The sequence below is a fragment of the Aythya ferina genome (genome assembly GCF_964211825.1).
Source record: "Aythya ferina genome assembly, chromosome: 1".
Taxonomy (NCBI): Eukaryota; Metazoa; Chordata; class Aves; order Anseriformes; family Anatidae; genus Aythya; species Aythya ferina.
In genome coordinates, this window is record NC_140296.1 from 184,569,514 (window position 1) to 184,593,751 (window position 24,238).

A 24,238-nucleotide genomic window follows, 5' to 3' on the forward strand; every position below is an offset into this window, starting at 1 on the left:
CACACATTAATTTCAGAGCATTCTGCTTAAGGAAGTGACTGAGAAAGAATGAGGAACTAGTAAAATTTCAAAGTAATTATATAAATTAAGGGAAAGTTGTTTGTTTGCTTGGTTGGTTTGGGTTTTTTTTTGAAGTTCACAAGTGTTTAGTGAGATTTGCCCTTCATCCCCCCCTTCTCAGACGAGATGAGAGATGAGATAGTGATTTCATATTTGACTTTTTTTCTTTGCAGAGCAACTTCTCATTGGAGATTTCCTATCCCTTTTCTTAATTAGATGGTGAGCAGAAAATGTACTTATTTCTCTGTACTTACGGTATGTATGGCATGCTAGTCTTTCCTCAGGTCTGCTTGGTAAGCCCCTGTGATTCATTTCTGTTTACTTTGGTAAAGGACACAGTAATCTTCACGTTTTTGTATCTAATTTGTTGTAACATCTAGAATTTGAGAGAACATAAGCATTGTTTAGATTTTTTGACCTCACCACTGTCTATAGCTCTGTACATTGACACAGAAGCTCACTTACCATTCCAAATAACCCCCAGTCAATATCTAGTACAGGCAATCTTCAGAGGGGAGGGGTGGTCACAGTACTCAGGAAAGTCTGCTCATGATGAATGTAAACGTATATTAAAAACTTATTTTGAATTCCCTATTATATGGCAATTTTTGATCTCAGTCACATAACAGAGTACACTAAAGGGAAAAGCTAAATGTGAGGTTGTAGTTTGCTGAGAAATAATTACGTTAAGAAAAATATTTTGAGATATGTCATATATCTCATTCAGTGCTGGATGATTCAGGTTCTCCTTGACTGAGTATTTTTAAAAGTAGCTTAAAAAGTCTCTAAGCATTGCTAGTATATATGAGTACCAGTGCATTTCTACCTGGTTGCAGCCTCATTCTTCTGCAGTCCTCGTCAAGGAAAATGTTTTTACAGGGAAGATGGTCAAATATTTAAACAGGTTGTGAAATTTCTGTCCGTGGAGATAATCCAGCCTTGGCTGGACATAGCCCTGTGCAACTTGATCATCTCTCCATACTTGTGGGACACTGTTGGACTAGGTGATTTCTAGAAGTCCCTTCCAAGCAAAATTATAGCATTCCATCATTTTATCCCTTTAATGTAATGAAATGTCAATTAATGTAATGCCATTTGAGTCTGACTTCATACTTTTATTTTCAGGTATGTTTCACATAGTATATTAAAAGCTGTGTGTGTTTGTATACATCTGTCTTTCTGTCTATTTCTCTATGAAGAATATAAAACTAAATACCTTAGAAGACTGTTTTGACCTTATCAGAATAAAGAAAGAGGAAATAAATCATTTATATACTTTCCCATAAATAATTTAAATTGGCATGATACTGGAAAATATTACATTTTTAGCTTTATATTTAAATAACGTTTCTCTATGAAAGATCATAAAATCATAGAATAATCCAAGTTGGAAGGGACCCACAAGGATCACTGAGTCCAACTCCTGAGACCAACCCCCAACACCCCCCCCCCCCCAAAAAAAAAAAAAAAAAAGTTTGTTCCTTAAATTTATTTGACTGGTTCTAAGGTTTACTAACTCAGCAGTCACAGACTTTTAAAACCATACATTACACACCAAAATTTAAAAATTATCCTGAGCATAAAAAAATGATTTTCTTTGGATGACACGTGTTTTGTCAAGAACATAAAGAAAATCAGCCTAGTCAAAATCAGCCTAGTCAAAACAGTATAAAGTCCATTATCTTTCACGAGTACCACCCATTGTGCTCCACAGTTATGCTGAACATAGCGACATAATGCAGAATAGTTGAAGAGTTTAAAATAACATGTTTTGTATTCATAGTAGAAAAGTCACCTTGATTTTTTAGCTCTCCTATGCAATTATATTACCACTAACAAAGTGAGGGAGGCCTGAGTTGTCATTTTTGCAGACTGAGGAGCACATTGTGTACAACGTGATTCACTGAACCACAGAACAAGTACATACTGCTGTCTGTGATTAAAATGCAATTGTGTTTGTGAGGACCGTGTTTAGAATAGAGCTTGTTTATCTTTATTAATCTACTGGATAATTCCTATTAGTTGATACAGTCTTTTTTTTTTTTTTTTTTTTTTCTTTTTTCCTCATAAGTATTTTGAAGAGGGGGATGGAATAGAACCTTATGATGTATCATGAGAAGAATAATAAAGGGTGACAATTGCAAGGAATATTCACCACTGTTCAGAGAGTGATTTGAAGTCCTCTGAATGTAATAGGATGAGACTGAGAATTCAAACTTCAGATCTGATACCTATACCTTCTTCTAAGAGCTTAAATAGAACTCAGTTGGTACATTCATAGACTGTGTTGGCTCTCCATAAAAGGGTGAAATTCATTTACTGTAAGGTATGTTATTATCCTCTTGAAAGGGATCTTTTAGGTCCTTAAAATCTACAGTGTGAAGACATTGTTGCCGCCTAACTTTGTGCTCTACTCAAAGAGATATACGCTTAGAGTCTAGCATTTCTTAGATAATACAGCAGAAGAAATATGGTGAAATATTGGCAGTTCTGAACTGGTGATATATTACTACATATAATTTATTGGAAAGATGGGTTTGGAGCAGGTTTCAGAGAGAAAAAAAATGTGGGAAGAGAGATCTGATCACAATTTTCCTGTTGCATTGGAACTAACAATGAAATTTTAATTTCTTAGACCTCGACAATATACTTCACTTTTGAGAATTCCCTTTGGCAAATGCCATTATGAACTCACATGCATAATAATTGTCTCACAATCTCTACTTCCTCTTTTCCTCAGTATATTTTCTTGCAATGGCTATGTAGTGACAGCTGCTGTAACAAATGATATAAAAAAGCTGTGTGAAAGAAGTGAAATTTCCAAATATTATCATCTTCAAGGAGGAAATTAGTTAATTATTATGTTTCTTACATAATATGCATAAAGCAATGCAAGCAGGAAAAAAGGAGCATGAGTTTGCATAAAGTTAGATATGGTTTTATCTTTCTCCTTTTACTTAGAAAGTGATATTTCTATCATTATAGGCCACTTATTTTTAGATGTCCTTGTGGGCAGTGCTGCCAGGAATTAATAAAATAAAATAGTCCCCAGTAAGAACAAATTTATATAAAAAAAAAAATAAATGCATGTTTTTTGGCTGACAAGTCCTCTCCCAAAATTCACCTTAGTGGGGACTGCAGTTAGACAAATAACTTCTCCCTGTCTTAGCACTCCTTAGTAGGAATGTATAGATATTGTGTAGATATCCAAGTGCTCATCATGCTATTATAGCTATTATATCATGACTGTACCTGTAAAGCAAATGGGCTTGTGTCTATTCTCTGATTTTGAGAGAAAAAAAATATTATTAGGAATATTCTCAGTTATGCTGCCTATTGGAAACTTTCTCTGGGCTGTGTTTGATCAATGTCTGGGGGAGCACTAATTGTTGCAGGTCAGAAATGCTACAGGCTCCAATAAACAATATAAATGATTATATGCATTGTTGGAGATGAAGACCAGGCCTGTTCACATTATTAATGTCAATAAAACACCTGTGTCCCTTGACAGACATCCTGTGTACTTCCTTTAGATACATAGATACTGATTGTGAATCTTAACTATGCTGTCAGACATCTGTAATTTAATGATTAACATTGCTAAGCCTCATGGAAGATTTGCAACCTAACATTTGGTGTCTTGAACCTGCAATGTTTGTAAGGGGTATATAACACTCTCGTCAGCATAGGAAGTAATTTTCTTTCGATCCTCAAACAAAATGTTTAACATGAGAATTATTTAATCCAGATGTTGTTTGAAATTATTAATATTTTGCTTATAGGGAATGTATGAAAAGTCACAAATAGCTGGCTATATGGCCGTGTATTGTATCATTATCTAGGTACTCTGTTTGGAACATTGTTCCATATTTTTATTGACTGGGGACATGCAAAAGAAAGGATGGGGCACTTTTCTAACAGTATGTATAAATTTGCTACTTATACCCATCAGTGTTATTTGTACTTTCTTTGGGAGACATGAAGAAATAGTTATGCCCTTAATTCAGAGAGTGGTCTCAACTCAAGTGAAAACCTGGCAGACATGAAGCATCTATTTAGACAAATTTTCTAATCAGTAATTACATCAGCATTTGGACAGTTCACGTGGTGAAGTGATAGTTGCTAGTTTCTGGCAATCTGGTTATTTTATTTATTTATTTATTTTCAGAGAGTTACAAATGCAAGTTTAATAAACTAGCATGGTATGTGCAAAAGAAAAGGAATTAGAATAATAATAGGATGTAGATTTCCTCTGCTTTTGACCAATATGAGTGGACAATTGATCAAAGACACAGAAAAGCTTGGGTGCATCTTTATAAAGATATTTGAGAACAGAAGTAGACTTCAACAATATTAGAATGTTCTTGGTTTACAGCAAGAGTTAAAGGAAAGTAAGAAGTTCAGGAAAAGTTCTTGAAAAAACATGCTAGTATTCATGAATCATCTCTAAGCAAAAATAAATAAATAAATAAAATTTTCTCTGTGATTAAATAAATTCTATATTATATTTAAATTTCAATTAAAAATGATAAGTATTTGGCCTATGAATTTTCTCATCTCCATAAGCTTCAAGCATCAAGGAACATGGGGGAAACAAACAAACACAACTTAGATATCTTTAGGGACTGCAACTATTCTTTCTCCTTCCGCAAAAAACACATACACAAGATGTCTCAAGGAGACAGAGATACTTTTCACAGAATTGCAGAATCATCTAGATTGGAAGAGATCTCCAAGATCACCTAGTCCAACCTATGAACTAACACTCACAAGTCCTCCACTAAATCATATCGCTAAACTCTACATCTAAATGTCTTTTAAATACCTTAGGGATGGTGACTCAACCACTTCCCTGGGCAGCCCATTCCAATGCCTAACAACCCTTTTGGTAAAGAAGTTCTTCCTAATATCCAATCTAAACATCCCCTGGTGCAACTTTAGCCCATTCCTCTTCGTCCTATCACCAGGCATGTGGGAGAATAGATCAATGAGAAGTATCAACTGATCATTCCTGTATTAAAATTCCAAACCTTATGTCAGTTTTTAGAAAATACTTAGAATTGTTAGATAGTCCATATGCAGCATAAGTATGACTCACAGAGGAAACTTAATGGCTGTATGCTTCACTGTGCCTAATTATGTTGCATGGGCTTCTGCCTTCACAATCAGTATTATTACCTGAATCTTCAATATGCACAAGGTGGTGGGAAAATTAATGTTAGTTCTAGTGATGTTGAGGATTCTCAAGCTTTGTGTTAGTTGCAAAGGATTCTTTTCTCCTTGAATAACAGGTTACATTTGTAGGACATACATTTTACTACCCATCTGTGGAAATGTTGATTCTGTGCCAGAATAGACCTCTGAAGAGGAAACAGTGACATAAGAAGAGATGGAGATGATCTGAAATATTGTTTAAATAAGAACTTTAAACAATGAAATATCTCAGTGCCGATCTAGGCACAAATCTAAAACCAACAACATGTAGAGAATAGTTTCTCAGTACAAATTAATGATTCAGATATTGGAGTGTGCATATATATTGTTCCTCCCAGAAAAAAAAAAAAAAAAAAAAAAAAAAAAAAAAAAAAATTCTAATAGTTTTCCTTTTAATCTACTGGATATCAACCTTCAGCAAAGTGTTTACAGCATATATACATCAGCGGCATATATAGTTTTGTGTGTCCTGTAAAGTACAAAATACGGACATTTTATGTCATTAATGTTTCATCACATTTAAAAAAAATCATGTAATATATTTCAAGACATCAAAAGTGAGATTTTAAACATAACATAGATGGTTACATTTAAACCAATTCAGTGGAGGGAAGGGAACATCTTATTTCATAAGTAGATTTATTTCATCTTAGCATAGGCAGAGATGGTGCCTCTGTTGTCTACTGCTAAAGGCTAATTTATACAAGGCCAATAAGACCAAACACTGTATTGGACCAGGATCTAATCAGACACCATGATTCATTTAGGCTAGACCTAATAAATAATATTAAAGCTTAGTAAAATTAATGTAGTGAAATTAAAGTACACAAAAACTATGTCACAGCAGAAGTTTTTGTGGAAATTTTCATAAAGGCCTTGAAGCACATCAGGTAAGAATCTTTGCTGTTGTAAATCAGTGTAATTGAATTTACTGCCATTCTCACTATTTACACCAGCTGAATTTCTATCCCATAGACTCTACTAATCACAGACTCACAGAATCGTCTAGGTTGGAAGAGACCTCAAGATCATCGAGTCCAACCTCTGACCTAACACTAACAAGTCCTCCACTAAACTAATGTGACATGTTTATCTATACACACAGTAATTGCAGCCAGAGAGCATTTCTGAAAAGCCTCCTATGTACTGCATTACCAATAAACACAAAATGTGCCTTGTATGCATAAGGCTTCCTGGGTTTGAGGCTTAATTACCACTTCAACGGATCTAATTATTTTTAATTACTATCTAATTTTTGTCAGGAAAACTAATATTGGGATCCTCCATAGTCCTATTTACTTACATATCTAATTTCTGACTGTATACCTTCGGGGTGGAAACAGAAAAAAAATGCAGATAACACTACTTATGATGTACAGTTAATAATGCAGAGATATTAATATATATTATTGCAGGTGCTGTATCAGAGTTAATCTGAGAAAGCTCTCCAGAGTAGCATATTGTTTATCCTATTGACACAAAGCATTAAAAGTCTGTCATCACTTCCTGCTGCTGTGAGCTACAGAGGAGTTATTGCTGAGCTTTAGAATTATAGTAACAAAGAGCTTGCTAAAGGGCTTAACTGTGCCAGTCATCTGAGCAAGAGACTACCCCTTAAGCAGAGAAAATAAGGGATAATCAGAAGGAGGAGTATATATTCCTGAGAAAACCAATAAAATAAAAACTCAGTAACTGTTTTTTCCTGCTTCCTTCCTTTTTAGGAATGGATGTAACTGTAAATGCTAGTGTGAACATAAGCAAAGTTTGAAACTATCACAAGAATCAATTAAATGTGCAGTTGCACTAAATAGTGCTTGTATTTACTCATAGAATACCCTGTGGTCTTTAGAAAAAAAAAAAAAAAAAAAAAGATTTGGCAGGCATTTAGCTGATACTTGTTACTAGATGATGCTTAAATCTCATCTTTCAGTCCCATGGATACATTAATTAATACTCCAAAAGGTGACTGTTCTAGAAAGAAAACAGAGATTTATTTCTCACTCTTGATTAATGCTTTTCACAAATCTTGCCTTTAATATTTTCAAAGATAGGTTTAACACAGCTAAAATTTAGTTAAGAATTGAAGTTCAAACAAGTACTTAAATTTCTGCTTCATGAATAATGGACATGCACAGCATTTAGATGGCATGACCAAGTTCCTCTGTAAAGTTTGCAGGAAAATTTCCTATTGGTTTCAGTGGTGAAGGATCAAGAATATGGAATTCATTATAAATTCATAATAGTGTTGCTGTGTTTCTAGGTCGTCATCCTGTCTCAGAGAATGACCAATCTTCAGTGGTCTAAGTAAAACCAAAACCCATCCTTTCTTGAATAACTATTATAATTTCATTAATACTTTGTGCATTTTCCAGCTAAGGTTGCCTTATGCCCAGCAAGTTGAAGATATATATTTTTAACCAAAACCATAAAATAAATATGAAAGAAATTTAGATGCAGGTAAAATAAAGTATTAAATGAAACAAAAGAAAAAGATTAACTGTAATGTAACTAAAATGATAGCAAATGCCACTGAGACAGGTATAATTCTTATGTAATGGCTCAGAAGAAGTAGATTATGATCATGTAAGCCTGTGTGTCATGTGCTTTCCTTCCATGAGCTTAACAGACATAATAATTCCATCTCACCCAGTACAGAGGAAGAGCCCAACCTCTGCTTGTGTAGTCACATTTCCAGTGTCTACTCTGGATAACTCAAGGTTTCACCCTCTCACGTAGTACAAAATTATGACATTGTGTATGGCTGTGCATGCATATTGTGTAGGTTTCTTTCACATGCCACTGTATGGGTTTTTGTGATTCACATAAACATCCATTTATTTTGCTTCTCATTAGTTTCTCTACTCTGCCCTGGTCAGACGTCACCTGGAGTAATGTGTCCAGTTCTCGGATCCCTGGTACAAAAATTACAGAGATCTCCTGGAAAGAGTCTGGTGGAGATGATATGGGGCCTTAACCATCTCCCCTATGAGGAAAGGCTGAGAGACCTGAGTCTGTTCAGCCTTGAGAAAAGAAGACTGAAAGGGAATCTTATCAATGTTTATAAATACCTTAAGTGTGGGAGACAGAGGGATTTGGTCAACCTCTTTTCAGTGGTCTGTGAGGACAGGACATGGGCCGCAAAATGGGTCACAGGAAGTTCTGCACCAACATACAAAAGAACTTCTTCACAGTGAGGGTGACGGAGCACTGGAACAGGCTGCCCAGTGAGGTTGTGGAGTCTCCTTCTCTGGAGATATTCAAGACCCACCTGGACACCTACCTGGGCAACCTGCTCTAGGGAACCTGTTTTGGCAGGGGGGTTGGACCCAATGATCTCTGGAGGTCCCTTCCAACCCCTGCAATTCTGTAAAAAAGAAAAAAGAAACACAACCTTGTCTGTTAGCTTCACTAAATGTAATATGATGAGAAAGGCTGATGCCAGAATTCATCATATCTGTAACATGCATTGTTTTGTTCAATCTGTCAAGTATTTAAGCTAATCAACAAGTCTTTTTTGTCTTCTCATGATGTAATCTCTTAGTGTGTCTTGGCATAGTTTGTTTTTACCACTGTAGAGAGCGAATTTTTATTTACAGTTTAGATGATTGGAAGATGACTTGGAAGTCTGGGACAGGGAGCAGAAGAAAGCCCCCATGGTTCAGTTGAAAACAATTAGAGATCTGCTGCTCCACCTGGACTGTCACAAGTCCATGGGGCCAGATGGCATCCTGAGGGTGCTGAGGGAGTTGATAGATGTGATTTCTGGGCCGCTTTCCATCATCTATAAGTGGTCATGTTCATCTGGAGAGGTCTCAAATGACTGGAGACTTGCTATTTTGATGCCCATCTATAAGAAGGGTCATGAGGAGAACCTAGGGAACTACAGGTTTCCTCAGTGCCAGGAAAGGTGATGGAACAGGTAATCTTGAATGCAATCACATAGCATATGCGGGACAACTGGGAGATCAGGCCCAGTCAGCAAGGGTTAATGAAAGGCAAGTCCTGCCTGACCAACCTCCTCATTTTATGACTGCATGACCTGCCTGGTTGATAAGGGAAAAAGCCTGTTGACGTAGTCTACCTATACTTCAGCAAGGCTTTTGACATGGTCTCTCACAATATTCTCCCAAAGAAGCTGGAAGCCCATGGCTATAAAAGTGAAGATATAAAAGTCAAGAGCACATGTAATCTAGATCACAAAATTGGCAGTAAATCATACAGTACAAAGAGAGTATTTGTAATTTAATAAATGGAAAAATAATATGGGAATTGAATTTCCGATGATAATAATTCTTTTTATTTGATTAATTATGGATCTATGTATTTACTCTGTAAAAAGTAAAGTTGTACCTCAGTCACTTCATTTTAGTAAAGGTTTTACGAGCTAAAACAAAGAAATAGAAAGGAGGGAAATAAAACATAAAAGACAAGTCCACTTGTCTGTAAATTATTAAATACAGATGGGAAGATCCTACAGCACAACAGATGGCCTGCAACTACAAACAAATTAGCATATAGACAGCCATTACTGAATTCAATTAAATGTGAATCTAAATATTAATTAGGATTTAAAGGCGATAGCATAAGCAGAATAAATTGCAGGTTTCTGTAGCACAGGGAAGTCTGATTACAGAGGAGGGATCTATTGACAGTTAGATTAGAATTTGACATGGTAATTATTATGAGTAACATACAGCTCTAGAATGGAGAATATAATTTTTTATGTGTGCTTTGTGCAGTGGTCAGTTCTGATCTACTACCCCATGGAGGGAATTGACCTAAGATATGAAATAAAAAAGATTTTTTTCCACTTGATGCTGTCTAGTGATTCTAATATATGTCTAAAGCTAGTTCCAATGCATTAGCAAGTATTCTAAAGCATAAATGCATTTCTGAAAAAACAAAAAGTATTTTCTGCCCAAAAAAGAAATGCTTCTCTGAATAGAATTCCTAGTGTTTTGCTGTTTTATTACATTTTAAGAGTACATTCTTTCCGCATATATTGTAATAGTCTGATTGAAAAAAAAATGTCAATGAAGACTGTAGAGACTAAGGCTATGGTCAAGAACAAGAAATTGTGGTTTTGTAGATTAATTTGAAGATCAGTAAACGATTTTTACAAGAGCAGGAATGAGAGACCAAATTATAAAGCAATAGTTGTATTTTGTCTTTATAAACTCTGTCGAGATTTAAAATGAATTAGCACTTCTTGGTTTCTTTTCAATATACTTTTTTTTTTCTAGCTATTGCAGTTGTACCACCTTTATGTTATTAATATGCTATTTGCTAGTAACAGACTTCATGCTAAGTTTGTGAGGTCTCAGGACTGAGGCTTGACAGGCCTGCTCTGCCTCAATATTTCTTAACCTGCCTGCAGTTTTATTTTCCTATACTTCACTATGAGATCACTCTAATTGACCAGGTGTCTATATCTCTACATCTAATCTGTTTATTTATGTATATTAGATATTTTATATGACATGTCATCATTAATATTATTAATTATTATTGATCATTATTAATTACTTATTCATTAATAATTTTTATTGATTTATTGTTATTGTTATTACTTATCTTGGTGTGAAATGATCGTTTCATATATGTTAGCAGGAACTAACAATTGTTCTAGGCAGAATGAAATATTTTTGGCTCCAGCACAATGATGTAACAGAGAAATACAGCCTTGGTACATCAGCAGAGGCCTTGAGAAGTGGAGACATGGGAAGGAGTGTAGAAGTGTGCAGGCATGGGATGATACAATTTGGGGCACAAATTCCCCAGGCTGCAACTGAAGAATTTGCAGCTTTAAATATCTTGGTACCTGTCAGTTAAAAAAATGCAGATCTGGAGACAGATAAAACTTGTTTTAGTGGTAACACAGAGAATAAAGAAATAGGGAATATCATATTCACAGAATTCACAGAATTGTAGGGGTTGGAAGGGACCTCCAGAGATCATCGGGTCCTACCCCCCTGCCAAAACAGGTTCCCTAGAGCAGGTTGCCCAGGTAGGTGTCCAGGTGGGTCTTGAATATCTCCAGAGAAGGAGACTCCACAACCTCACTGGGCAGCCTGTTCCAGTGCTCCGTCACCCTCACTGTGAAGGAGAAGTTCTTTCTCATGTTGGTGCGAAACTTCCTGTGCTTCATTCTGTAGCCATTGCCCCTTGTCCTATCCCCACATACCACTGGAAAGAGGTTGGCCAAATCCCTCTGTCTCCCACACTTAAGGTATTTGTAAACATTGATAAGATTCCCTCTCAGTCTTCTTTTCTCAAGGCTGAACAGACTCAGGTCTCTCAGCCTTTCCTCATAGGGAAGATGCTTCAGGCCCCGTATCATCTTTATGGCCCTCTGCTGGACTCTTCCCAGGAGATCCCTGTCTTTCTTTTACTGGGGAGTCCAGAACTGGACACATTACTCCAGGTGAGGCCTGACCAGGGCAGAGTAAAGGGGGTGGATCACCTCCCTTGACCTGGTGGACATGCTCCTTTTAATGCATTCCAGGATCCCATTGGCCTTCTTGGCCACAAGGGCATACTGCTGGTTCATGGTCAACCCATCGTCCATCAGGACCCCCAGGTCCTTCTCCTCAGGGCTCCTCTCCAGCAGGTCATCCCCTGGCCTGTACTAATACATGCTGTTGTTCCTTCACACTCTAGAGCAGGACTCTACACTTGCTCTTATTAAACTGTATTTGGTTTCTTCCTACCCATCTCTCTAGCCTGTCCAGGTCTTGTTGAATGGCAGCACAGCTTTCTGGTGTGTCAGCCACTCCTCCCAGCTTTGTATCATTGGAGTACTTGCTGAGGGCAGACCATCATCAAGGTCGTCGATGAAGATGTTGAACAAGACTGGACCCAGCACCGACCCCTGGGGAACAGGTCTCCAGCTGGACTCTGCACTGCTGATCACCACCTTCTGAGCTCAGCCAGTCAGCCAGTTCTCAAACCACCTTACTGTCCACTCATCTATCCCACACTTTCTCAGCTTTGCTAGCAGGATGCTGTGGGACACTGTATCTAAAGCCTTGCTAAAGTCAAGGTAGATGACATCCACTGCTCTCCACCCATCAACCCAGCTGGCGATTCCATCATAGAAGGCTATGAGTTTGGTCGAGCACTATTTCTCCTTGGTGAATCCATGCTGACTACTCCTCATAACCTTCTCTTCTAATTGCTTTGAGATGGCATCCAGAACAAGCTGTTCCAGCACCTTTCCAGGGACAGAGGTGAGACTGACTGGCCTGTAGTTTCCCGGATCCTCCTTCTCACCCTTCTTGAAGACCAGAGTGACATTGGCTATCCTCCAATCTTCAGGCACCTCTCCTGTTTTCCAAGACTTTTCAAAGATGATAGAGAGCGGTTCAGCAATTACCTCCGCCAGTTCCCTCAGCACACATGGATGCATCCCATCATATGTATATGGTACTATATATAGTAAATTTGGATGCAGTCTGAAGCTACAGACCAATGAATATAGAAAAATATGTAAATGCTTATTATCAAACATATACAAATGAACCCAAAGAGAAGAGAGAGGAATAAATAGATAAATAAATGAGAAGAGTGGAAGAAGAAACCAATCAACATTTACATATTGATCCCATCAAAGGCTCCTTTGACAACCTACTGGCACTACTCCTACCACCACCACCAGCATGAAACCATCAACCTTAGGACCCAGAGGAATAGAGAAGGGTGAGCATGACACTAGAAAAAGGGACTGAAATTAACAAGTGTGCCAATTAAAATTTTAGTTTTATTGTTGCTACTGTTGTGACTTTTCTAAGTACTCTACCCATATTATTACTCTTTCTTGTTTTCTTTTTTCTTTCTTTTTTTTTTTTTTTTTTCTATAATACAAGATATAGACTAATGTTGGTTCTTGAATTGGTTAACAGTTTTTCTTTGTGACACACTGAGAGCTCAGCATGTTAGGCAAAATTGTCACACCAATAGAGCATAATCTTTGTTGAATTCCTATCAGTGTGTTGTATTTATTCACAATGTCTTCTGTCACTGACAACATACATTCCTCAGCGGAGTTTGAGTAGGCAGAATATGGCAAGATGCTTCAGTGAAGGAAGAATCCTTCCCTATATTCCCAACTTTCATATAGATAGATAGATAGATAGATAGATAGATAAACATTTAAAGGGGAATATAAAATGAGTCTTGGAACATGAGTCTATCCATATTTTTACCAATATTGGACAATAAAAAAGACATATTTTTACATTTCACATAAGCTTTTCCTCAAATTATGTTGCTTACTAAGATACGTGACTCCACAGCAATCCTGATGCAGTTACCAGAAACTACTGCTCACATTTATTTAAATTTGAGCTAATGGTATTTCTCTAGATGTTAGCTATAAAGTTATAGCTATAAAATAGCTATACATTTTCACATATTTCTCTATAAGCAAGTCAGGTAGTCAACAGAATATCAATATATAAATTTCTTAAAAATACATTTTTTATTTTTGATCTCAAGATAATAACAGCCCATGTTGAAAAATATGGTTCATACCTGACATATAAATTCACATGGGAAGGAAATGAGAAAATATAAATACATGGAGAACAGAGATGACTTTTAAGATCACCTTTAATACAATATGTGAAAACACAGAGCCTTATGCTTAATATTTCCTATATCCCAATCAAGAAGAGTACCAGCATCTTTTTTTTTTTTTTTTTTTTTTTTTCAATTTACTACTTGTCTGAAGTAAAGGAGGGCATCTGTATTAAAATATTTAGCAATGATATTTCTTGAACACTGGTTATAATAATTGCTTTTTTAAAAACTATAAAATCATTATCACCTTGGAAAGGATGATTTAGGTATATTTATATACATATAAAAATATCACATATTTCTATGCTTGCATTTTTACTGCAGTTTATTTTGGCCAGAAAACTCTGGTAAAATGACATTTAATTTGCTATAAATTGCATTCTAATCTGAGTTGTCTAAGCCCATTTAAATTCATTTCTATATGCATTTGAAATGAGGTTGTTATCCTTTCAGAGAATCTCCTAATACATTTAAAGACCTTATTTGAGTACAGCAATCTTGATAGTACAAAGTGAGAAATGAAACAGACAGAACAAATGGCCCATGAAATTGGAAAAGGAAAGAGAAAGGGAAAAGGAGAGAGAAAGGAAAAAAAGAAGAAAGAAGAAAAAAGAAAAGGAAAAAAAAAAGAAAAAAAAAGAAAAAAAAAAGAAAAAAGGAAAGGAAAAGCGTTACATTCAAATATTTCTTTAAAAATATGAAAAAGGAGGGATCAGTTTTTGTCACTTCAGGAAGTTTATTTTATTTATTTATTTATTTATTTTTATACAAGGGTCAACATTTACTTTTTAGTACTGAAATGATTTTTCTGGCCCAGATTGAAATGCTAATGCTTCCACATTTATTGCAACTGTAGGACAGATAGACAGTGTTTTCTTATACCTAAGTGTTGCCATTTTAAAGTGGAATCATAAAAATCAGAATGCTTGACAGAAAGCTGATCCCTTGAAAAAGGGGAAATGATAGAGGTGCTGCTTTGCCTGTTCAGTGAGCATTGGTCTTTCTTTTTTTCCTATTTTTCTTGTTTGATCACATTTTCTGATTTGTTTGTTGTATTCATTATGCTGCAAAATCAGTAAACAAAATGGATATGTCAGCAAGTAAATAATTAAAATTTTTAAGTAGCAGCCAGGGAATACTCCCACCTTAAGAAAAAGATTATATGCAAGATAAGATGGGAAGGGTGTAGATTACCCTGAACAATTGCAAGAAAGGAACCAGGATGCCAGAACAAAAAGTTATATTTAACAGAGGACCCCAAGTCCTCTGCTGTGCATCAGCTGTTACTTTTATTAAGATAAACATCTCCCAACAGGCCCACATCATCAATGAACTTCATTAATAGTATTTAGAATATTGACCTACTAAAACCTGAAGAACGAAATACAGTGTAGGCTGTAAGAGGAGCACAATAAACTGCAGATTAAGGCGATGAAAATCTCCACACAAATTTTCTCATCCATAGCTGGAAGATCCCTGCTCACTGATGTCACTGTCACTGCATGATTCAGCAGGCTCACAGTAACCCTTCGTGGTATAAGGGGTTGCTTCCGTTTTTCTGCTATTTCCCTCTAATGGATTTCCCTTTTATGCTGATCCTCCCCCCTCCCCCCCTTCCCCCCCCCTCCCCCCTTTTTTTTTTGGTCAATATCTCCTTGAATGTTCTCCTGCACTGAATGTGCTATATGTTTCTGTATTTTCTAAGGAAATTTCACCCAAGAAGTCTTCAAAAGACGTTTAGATGTAGAGCTTAGGGATATGGTTTAGTGGAGGGCTGTTAGCGTTAGGTTGGAGGTTGGACTCGATGACCTTGAGGTCTCTTCCAACCTAGGAAATAGGAAATTCTATAGGAAATTCTAAGAACTCTCTGTCTTCAATACAAGGTTGTAGTATAAAGTCAAATGAGAAATAGGGTGGAAATGAATCAGGGACGCTATGTGGCTGGGAGGAAGTGTGGGAGTTGGGAGGGTTTGCAGAATGGCAAAAAAGAAAATCAAGAATCCTTGGACTGAAGATGAAAACTCAGTAGTCTTTCTGCATCCTCACGCTCAAACTAAGTTTCACCCCTCCTTCACATTTAGGATATAATTATGAGTTGGATGATTTCAGGAACAGAGAAATTTAATTGAATGGCCTGGGGGAGATAAACATAAGAGCTTTTTGCTTGCATAAAGTTTTTCTGCTGGTTTCATGAAAACGAGGACAGGTTTAAGTCAAACAAAATTCAGATACATCAGGCTGAAATCAGAAAAAAATAAGCAACAAAATGGAGCTCAGTTTGTGCAATTACGGGGAGGATATTAACATACTCAAAAGTAGCAGAAATAGAAAGCTTTTATTTGTGCAGTCTGAATATAAGCCTCAGCAGTGCATGCACACACACACATCTGAGGCTACTATCCTAAGTTTCCAAGGGATGGGCATTGACATCCTGATCAGGTATCACTATTTTACTAAATCTGTGTTTTTCATTTAGTCCAGACTTCATCCAAAAATACCAGTTCATGAAGTGAAATTCTTAAATGGGATAGAATTCATATTTTACTGTGTTGTTTTGTTTTGTTTGTTTACTTCCTTGCCTGCTTTTGGCCAGATTGACCAATAACAGTTAATTTCACTAGCCAAACCAGAATGGATACAACAAATAACTCAAATTCATGTCAAGAGGAAGATTAAGAGTTATGTGCCCTGTGGTTTTATAACAGAATCGTAAGATCAGTGTAAGCAATTTGTTTTGTTAAATTGCCATGTGTTTTTCAGCAAGAGATTTGGTAGAAATTGGAAGCTCAGAGAGTCTAGAAAGAGCAGGAAGAAGAAAAAAGTGATCTTATTCTGATTATTTAGGATTATCATTCTAAAATGAGAGCTTTTTGTCATTTCTTTCTCTACTCATTTGCCAGGTCAACATATCAACAAGATACTATACTATGTCTGTAAACATATATCTGTCATTTAAAAACACGTTTCTGTTTTCTTTATTATAGTGGAGTTTTATAATGGTATGTTAATAAAATAAAATATTACCAATGCCTAAAATAAACAACAACAAAAAAAATAAAACTGTGTAGTAGACAAATAAAATAGGTGAAGAGTTCAAAAATCTTTTAAAAATTCACAGTGTGGCTGCAATTTTTTTTCCATTTCAAAATGGTGTTAACTTAAAATGAGAAGTCTGGAATAATCCACACAGCAGGAAAACAGTCATTAGAAAATAACTTCTTAACAACTTTTACTGAAATATATATTGTCTTCTGTCCAAAAAGCAGATTATTATTGACAAAATTGCAATATTTTACAATGAAAGGATTTTTCTTGGAAAAAATATTGCAATAGTACATTATTTGGTCAAATGGAGAAAATCAGATTATTTTTTCTTCCTTTTTAGACATTGTGTTCCCTAGTCATTCTACTGATAATTACATTTTGTCTTAGATCTAAATGGATGCAAATTTCATATAAACTCCTAAAATAGTATATTGCTGATATGAGTGTTATTTGAGAATGTGCTGAAAGTATTTTGATAAGTGTTGTCTGCTTTCAGTTACTAACAGAATAAAGAAAAGTTTGAGATTTTGGGGACTGATCATATTCCAGAGACAGACAACAACTTTTCAGGCTATCCTGAAACAGAGAGCACTATTGGATACTTCTGCCATTCCCCACATCTGCACTCCATGGAAAAATTGGAAGTACTTGAGATATGCCCTCATGTGGCTATCCCATAGCCACATTAAAAGATTTTCCTTCTAAGCTGAAACTACATTGCTGCAGTTGAGCATGAGGAGTTTCTATTCTGCAGAATCTCACTTTTAGGCATTTGCTGCAGACATGGGAAGCCAAAATAGCAGAGCTTTGATAGGTTTTGCACTGCCATGGAGTATAAGGAAGGTTCTAGAATATGAAGTGAGATCATGTTTGTTTGAAAAGGTAAATGGCTTTTGCTTACCATGTTTTATTCTGTAGATTCATTGTGCTTCACATCGATGGATGGCAGCAAGGGTAGGATTCATTGCAAGCCCTCAAGAGGTGGCCCATTAGGGGAATTTCCACAGAACTTTCAGCACAACTCTTTTTCACTAAATAGAAAACAGTTGTGACAGTTCTCAACTCTCTGCCACTTTTCAGCTGAAGAATAAATATGGTTTTGGAAGTTTTCCTTCATGTATTTTATTTATATGTTGTGCTCAATGTTTTTATTTTCTGAGTGAAAGTGTTTTGCAAAATTTCTGTGGATAGCAGTCCTATTTGTTATGTATAATCTGCCTGAATTCTCATGAAAACCATTCTTCCATAGAAGATGAGATAGGCAGAAAGAAAAGCATGCACCCCACTGCTGGGAAAAAGAGCTAATTTGAACTGTTTGATATCTAGTGGTTTGAATTACATCATTGTTTTTCTTTACAGTACTTTGAAACATCAGCCTTACCAATGCTCCTGTGGAGAGAAGTAGAATAAAATTATATGGGCCAAAGGCTCTGAATCTTCAATCTACTAGCATATTGTGTAGCACTGTTTAAAGGTACAAAGCAGGTTTTATTTATCTTTGACACAAATTTTAAGATCCATTGACTGAATTTGAATGCTCTGCTGTCTATATATGTGATTCTAACATGTAATTTAAATGCTCACTACAAATACCTGTTTGAAAAAAATAAACATTAAAGAAAGTTAAACAAATTCAAAATAAATTATCAACAAAGATAAAAGTAGTTAAACTAAAAGAAAAAAATGTTTCTCTGCATAACCTAATAAATTATATAGAATTAATCAGGAGTTTAGGTCAGAGCCAAACCTCATTCTTACAATGGTAATACAGTGGTAAGGTGTAGACACATGGTCACATTGGTATTCACAGAATGAATTGTCCAAAATGCCCTCTACCGATGAATTTGTTCTAACTATTCAGATGTATAGGAGGGTGCAAGAAAATTAAAATTGACAAATACCTGCATATTCCAATGTGCAAAATATTTGGAAAGATCTGAGGAGAAGTCAGAAATTTTGTTCATGCAGTAATGAGAGGGGAGGGGAGGGGAAAATAACAATAATAATTTTATTTTTAATCAAGAATTGTAGGACATTTTAATATCTTAACAGATTTTCTTCTGTGTCATGTAGGGGGAATATAGTAATTTCTGTACAATAGTAATTATTTAAAATCACTGTTCACAGAGCTTGTGGGGATTTGATCTTTATCTGAGGGCAGGATAGCTTCATGGTCAGTGATGGAGCTGATGATAACTTTACACCAGGCTGCAAGTTCTTCAGTGAGCTATGTCAGAGTCCCAGATCACTGTGAGTTCAGGACTTTTTCTCTTGGTAGTAAGTAATAAAGCTTCCTGAGTGATATGCAGTAACTATCATATTCTTTCAGGCATTTAAGAGTGGAGAAAATCTTTGACATTGTATGCATCGTATGGGTGGGAAAACTGAAATTTGCTAGAAGCATCAGTTAGCTTTTTTTTTTTTTTTTTTTTTTTTTTTTAAACATAATGTTAATAGAACCAGGCAAAAGAGAAATATACTATAAAACAGCACAGTAATCATCCATGAAATTTGATTAACTTCCCCTTCTGGGGAATTTGCAGAGTAAGAAACAGCTAAGCAGAGGCTCCCAAATGGGCAGAAAAAGAAAAAAGGGAAAAAGAAAAAAAAAAAAAAAAAAAAAAAGAAGAAAAGAAAAGAAAATGCTGGGTGTCTGGTTAGAATAAAATCTTGTATTCCATTATATTAGGAAAAAAATGACATATTCTGTAGATATGAAATCACCGATTCCATAAAGTCACGGCTGGGATATAAGGAGAAATTCACAGTTCTCAGAGATATAATTTAAGACTTTTTTTCTGTCTCAGGTAGACATTTGGTTACGCTCTTCTACCTTCCTGCAGGTACAGGTGCTGCTCATGCTTTCTAGGTTATAGCAAGGAAAGCTAGAAGCAAAGCTGTATTTTGTTTTAATGAATAGTGAGATGATGAAGTCCATGTTGGCTGTAATAAGTACTTTCTAGAGCAAACTATGCAGCCATGAAATAAAGCATGCCCTGGATTCATTTCTTTCTCCACACATTTATTTGTATTCTCCATTTCAGAACCACTATCCTTTAAAAAAATTATTTTGAAAGGTTTTCCAGCCATTTCTTACTTCCATTAACCAATAATAACAGACATTATATTGTCTTATATTGGTCAGAAACTGTATATTTTTCTAACTATTTTGTCCTTAAATTGCAGCAGAATGCAATAGGTTCAGTTCTAAGTTATGCTACTATAAAATGAGAATACAATATGAAGAAAAGAATCATAAAAGTTTCTGTGTAAAAGAAAGAATACCATCACAGATCTCACAAATTGTTGTATATGCTTCACGGTTATAATTGATTAAATTATTTCAGATTACATGAATATCAGATGCTTAACAATGACATATTTAAGGTAGGAAATTTCTTATAATATGTAAGATCCATTAAGTGGTATTTTTATTTTATGTATGGAAGTTCTAAACCTATATAACTTAATGGGATTTTCCCGGTGAGTAAAATGACTCCCATAAATTTAGAGCGCATTGTTCTTGCTTAGTCTTATGGTAGTTTCTTCTCTCTCTCTCTCTCTCAAAACAAAACAAAACAAAACAAAACAAAAGAGAGACAGAGAGAGAGAAAGACCAGGCTTTAGAAGAGAACTCTACATCTCTACTACTTGAATAAGAGATGAAATGAAGACCCCAGGAGATCTCAGGCAGAAACTTAAAGCCATATGCATCTATTTTTATTGTGCTCCTACATAATGTTTTCTTTCTTGGTTTGTTTGTTTCTTTGTTCTTTTGCCTGGCATCCTGTGAAATCCTGTGAAAAGTGTTTTTGGTTGAAAGCTGAACACATTTGGAACCAATAAAATAATTTATTTAAAAGAAGAGAACCAATCAGAAGCTATCAGAAGAGAACCTAAGAGAACCTGAGAGTTACTCAGTTGCTCAGTTGTTGATTGGAGAATGTCCTTTGCAAAGTAACTGTACTGCTACTGCACTGTCACATACAGTTTAAATGAATGAGTCTTATTAACTGTCTACTTAAACTGATCAGAATAATTCTGACCGTACTTATGAAGTTTCTTATAAATGAGACCAAGAGAGTATCATTGTATCTTTTGTATCTTCTTCTTATCTAGTACAAAAACTAGGAGAATGTCCATATACAATAAAAATGGTTAACTGTTTTGATTTAGGAATTGATAGATTGTGTCAGAAAGAAACGTTTTTTGTCAATCACAAAATAACTTCTATGCATCTAAAAGAAATAATACATAGTCAACCAGTCTCCTGAATATTCTAACATATGTTAATTTCTAGATTTATTTATTTATTTATTTATTTTGCCAATCAGTACCAATGTATGGTATGAATTATGTCTTCCTTTCCCCAATAAATCTTTCACAGATTTTGAAGTTGTCTGTGCAAGCTGATTACTTCTACTAATTTCCCTTTCTATTGGCATGACTCTAAGGAGCAGTCTCTTTCTAAATGTTAAAAGTACTAAATGAATGTTCCATTTTTCTAATCCATCTTTTGTGTTTGCTATAGAAGGTTGCATAATTTCCATGTGTGCATACTGTTTTCCTTGAATGCAGAACTTGGAAAACTAGTGGTCATCACTGGATGACCATACAGACAAGTGGTCCACAATGCTTTGTCATTTGCATATTTCAGAGAACGAATACCAACCCAGTTTTCTTTTGTATAAAAATATATAGCACTCTTATGCTTGGAGACTTACCAGAAGAGTGCTTTGAACCATCATGAATATTGTATAACACAATGATTTAGAGAAAAACTGCAAATTGGTACACATGGAGTAACACTTATATGTTACTCTTCAAATAGCAGTAGACAATAGGCTAAAGGCAGATTGAATGCGTAATTTTAAACCATGTCTTATGGATTTTATTTTAGTTTTCCATAGGATGAATCTTTCATACTGCAATCTCCATGTTAAAATAATCTGCCAATTTGTTTTATGGAACAACTTCTAATGATTTTATTTATTTATTTATTTCACTCAAAAGCTAATAAGAGAAATGTAAGACAAAAGCCTAGGTATTACCTTAAATATAAATAATAATTCATTAAAGTTCTGTCTTGCATTCTATTGTTGGAAACAGACGTATGTTTAATCCAAGTTCTGGGATTGACACTGCAGATTTCAGGTTTCTTAAGATTGTGGGAGTTAATAGTTAATGCAGGAAGCTGAAGACTACATCAGATGCAATTGGATTCTGCTTCTTGAAGGTTGAGAAATTCTTATTGGAGGTTCTAGAAATGGAGCTTCAGAAATTCAGAAATGGAACTAAGAAGTCATGTGGGAGAAAAGGACAAATCATGAGGAACAGAGAAGAGCAGTCTATGAATGTATTTTGTTTAAAAATGCTGTATATGAAAAACATATTATCTCTAAACACAGGGAACGAACCTAGATGATAGTCTCTGCTACTGCTAACTAACGTATAGCATAGGAAAAACAAACAAACAAACACATTTCTGTGGAAAATATATCTTTATAACATATTAAGTTTGTTTTTCAGGGCATACAATGTTTTTTTGCTTCTCAAAAACTTCATTCATGACACTGGCAACAAAAGTATGTCAAATATACTCTAAGAATAAATGAAAATAAAGGCAAATATTGTACTCAACATTCACAGAATTCTTTAATTAATTCTTTAATTTAATTTAATTCTTTGTTCTGATCAGTATAGCTTTTGCCATTATTCATATTTTAATTTGAGATCTCATATACAAAATTTCTGTTTGTTCGATTCCTGACCCATCAGCTGTATTTATGTCATCTTTTCTCATCATAAGATATCCGAAAGAACATTTAAAAACTCATTTTGTTACAATGTCACTAGTGTCAAATTTTGTAAATCTGAAAGTAAGCAAAAATGAGTGGGTCTTCAGTTTTGATTAGTGAAAATCACGAACTGGCCAGGATGTCTCTAGACATACTGCCGTAGAGAAAATGTAAGTGAATGATACATTGAAGGGCATCCTGAAACTAATAGAAGAGAGGTCAGAAGGAACTCATCTGGCAAAGATGTGTCTATAAAGGTATGACAACAACAACAAAAATAGAGTTAAAGGAGTATAAAGGTATATTTTCTGTACCTTTTTTTGGTATACTCTGTGTGTGTGCACATATGTGCTTATATGTGTATGCACAAAATGTGTTTTTCAGTCAAAAGACATGAAAAAAAATCTTATATATATATATATATATATATTTATATATATTGCATTCAATTTATAATTCCTTAAAACATTTTCTTGTGGTGGCAGCAGATTTTCTACAGGAAAATTCAAAGTAAAAAATATGTTTCAGTGATGCAGTCTGCAAAATTTGTAAATCTATACAATAAGAACAGTTAAAATGAACAAATAAATATGAAAGAGTTTTACAACAGGAAAAAGTATCTGTGCATTAGTGTAAAGAAGCAGAATGCAGGTCTTACATTATATTAGAACTGAAAATTAAAGGCATTGATGAATTCACCTGATCTAGGCTTCTTATCATGGTTAGAAGGTATTTAACAAGGTATAAAAGAGAAACTATTACAGAAGGTTAATTATTGATTTATTTTCTTATCTGTATGTAGTTTCCAGTAAATCAGTTTATCACTATTTTATCAGATAGATAAAAATATCAGGATTAACATTTATTGTCAGCATTATCATGAACCCCTCTACTCCAAGGTGGCCTAATACTTCTGATGATGGGATGTTTTCACCTGTTTATAAGGTGAGAATGACTGTACTCAGACTCTCACTTGAAGTGAGATTAAATTTGTTTTACAGGGAGTTTTGATTCATCATCAATGTGTGTGCTTCAGGATCTAACATGTATCAGTTGTAGGGGAAGAAGGATGTAAGAGTCTGTAAGAATAGAGCTCAGGATATACAGAATTTTATTTTATTTATTTATTTTTTTTTTAAGGCAGCAAGTGGGAAATTCTCCACTGTCTCTTTCATCCTTTACTGTCTAGCCCCAAAGAAAGGAATATATTCATTTTCATCTGTTACATCTACTAATTATTTAGTTATTTCTGTGACATACTTAAGGAACTTGAATGACGAACCAGAGGGAAATCAACATGGTGTTGTACAATGGTATTTTTGTGGAGAGAATTCACATTTCTGTTTTTAAATAGCTTGAAAGGTATGCTCACATTAAAACTGTTTTGATGTTGTAAATCAAGCACTTACAATATGCCTCATATATAGGTCCTGTGTAGAAATTTCTAATTTCTAAACTCATTCCTTTCTTTATGGAATCTGTGCCTCATTCATTCCACAGAACTAAGTACAGTTAGGGCTGAACAAAGCTATATAGGACAG

General features: G+C 35.1%; 2 long non-coding RNA genes across 3 annotated transcripts in view; one reads left to right on the forward strand and one right to left on the reverse strand.

Moving 5' to 3' along the window:
• The window catches only part of LOC311430576, a 30,146-nt gene extending 16,916 nt beyond the window's left edge, over positions 1–13,230 (forward strand). For both annotated transcript variants that reach the window (XR_014688879.1, XR_014688880.1), the window contains 2 exons: positions 234–315; positions 11,997–13,230. This is a non-coding gene — a long non-coding RNA (uncharacterized lncRNA). The remainder of the gene's footprint in view (positions 1–233; positions 316–11,996) is intronic.
• Positions 1–17,907, reverse strand: part of LOC311430577 — a 30,563-nt gene extending 12,656 nt beyond the window's left edge. The window contains exons 1-2 of the long non-coding RNA XR_014688881.1: positions 17,801–17,907; positions 315–436 (exon numbers count right to left, since the gene is read on the reverse strand). This is a non-coding gene — a long non-coding RNA (uncharacterized lncRNA). The remainder of the gene's footprint in view (positions 1–314; positions 437–17,800) is intronic.
• Between the last annotated feature and the right edge of the window lie 6,331 nt (positions 17,908–24,238).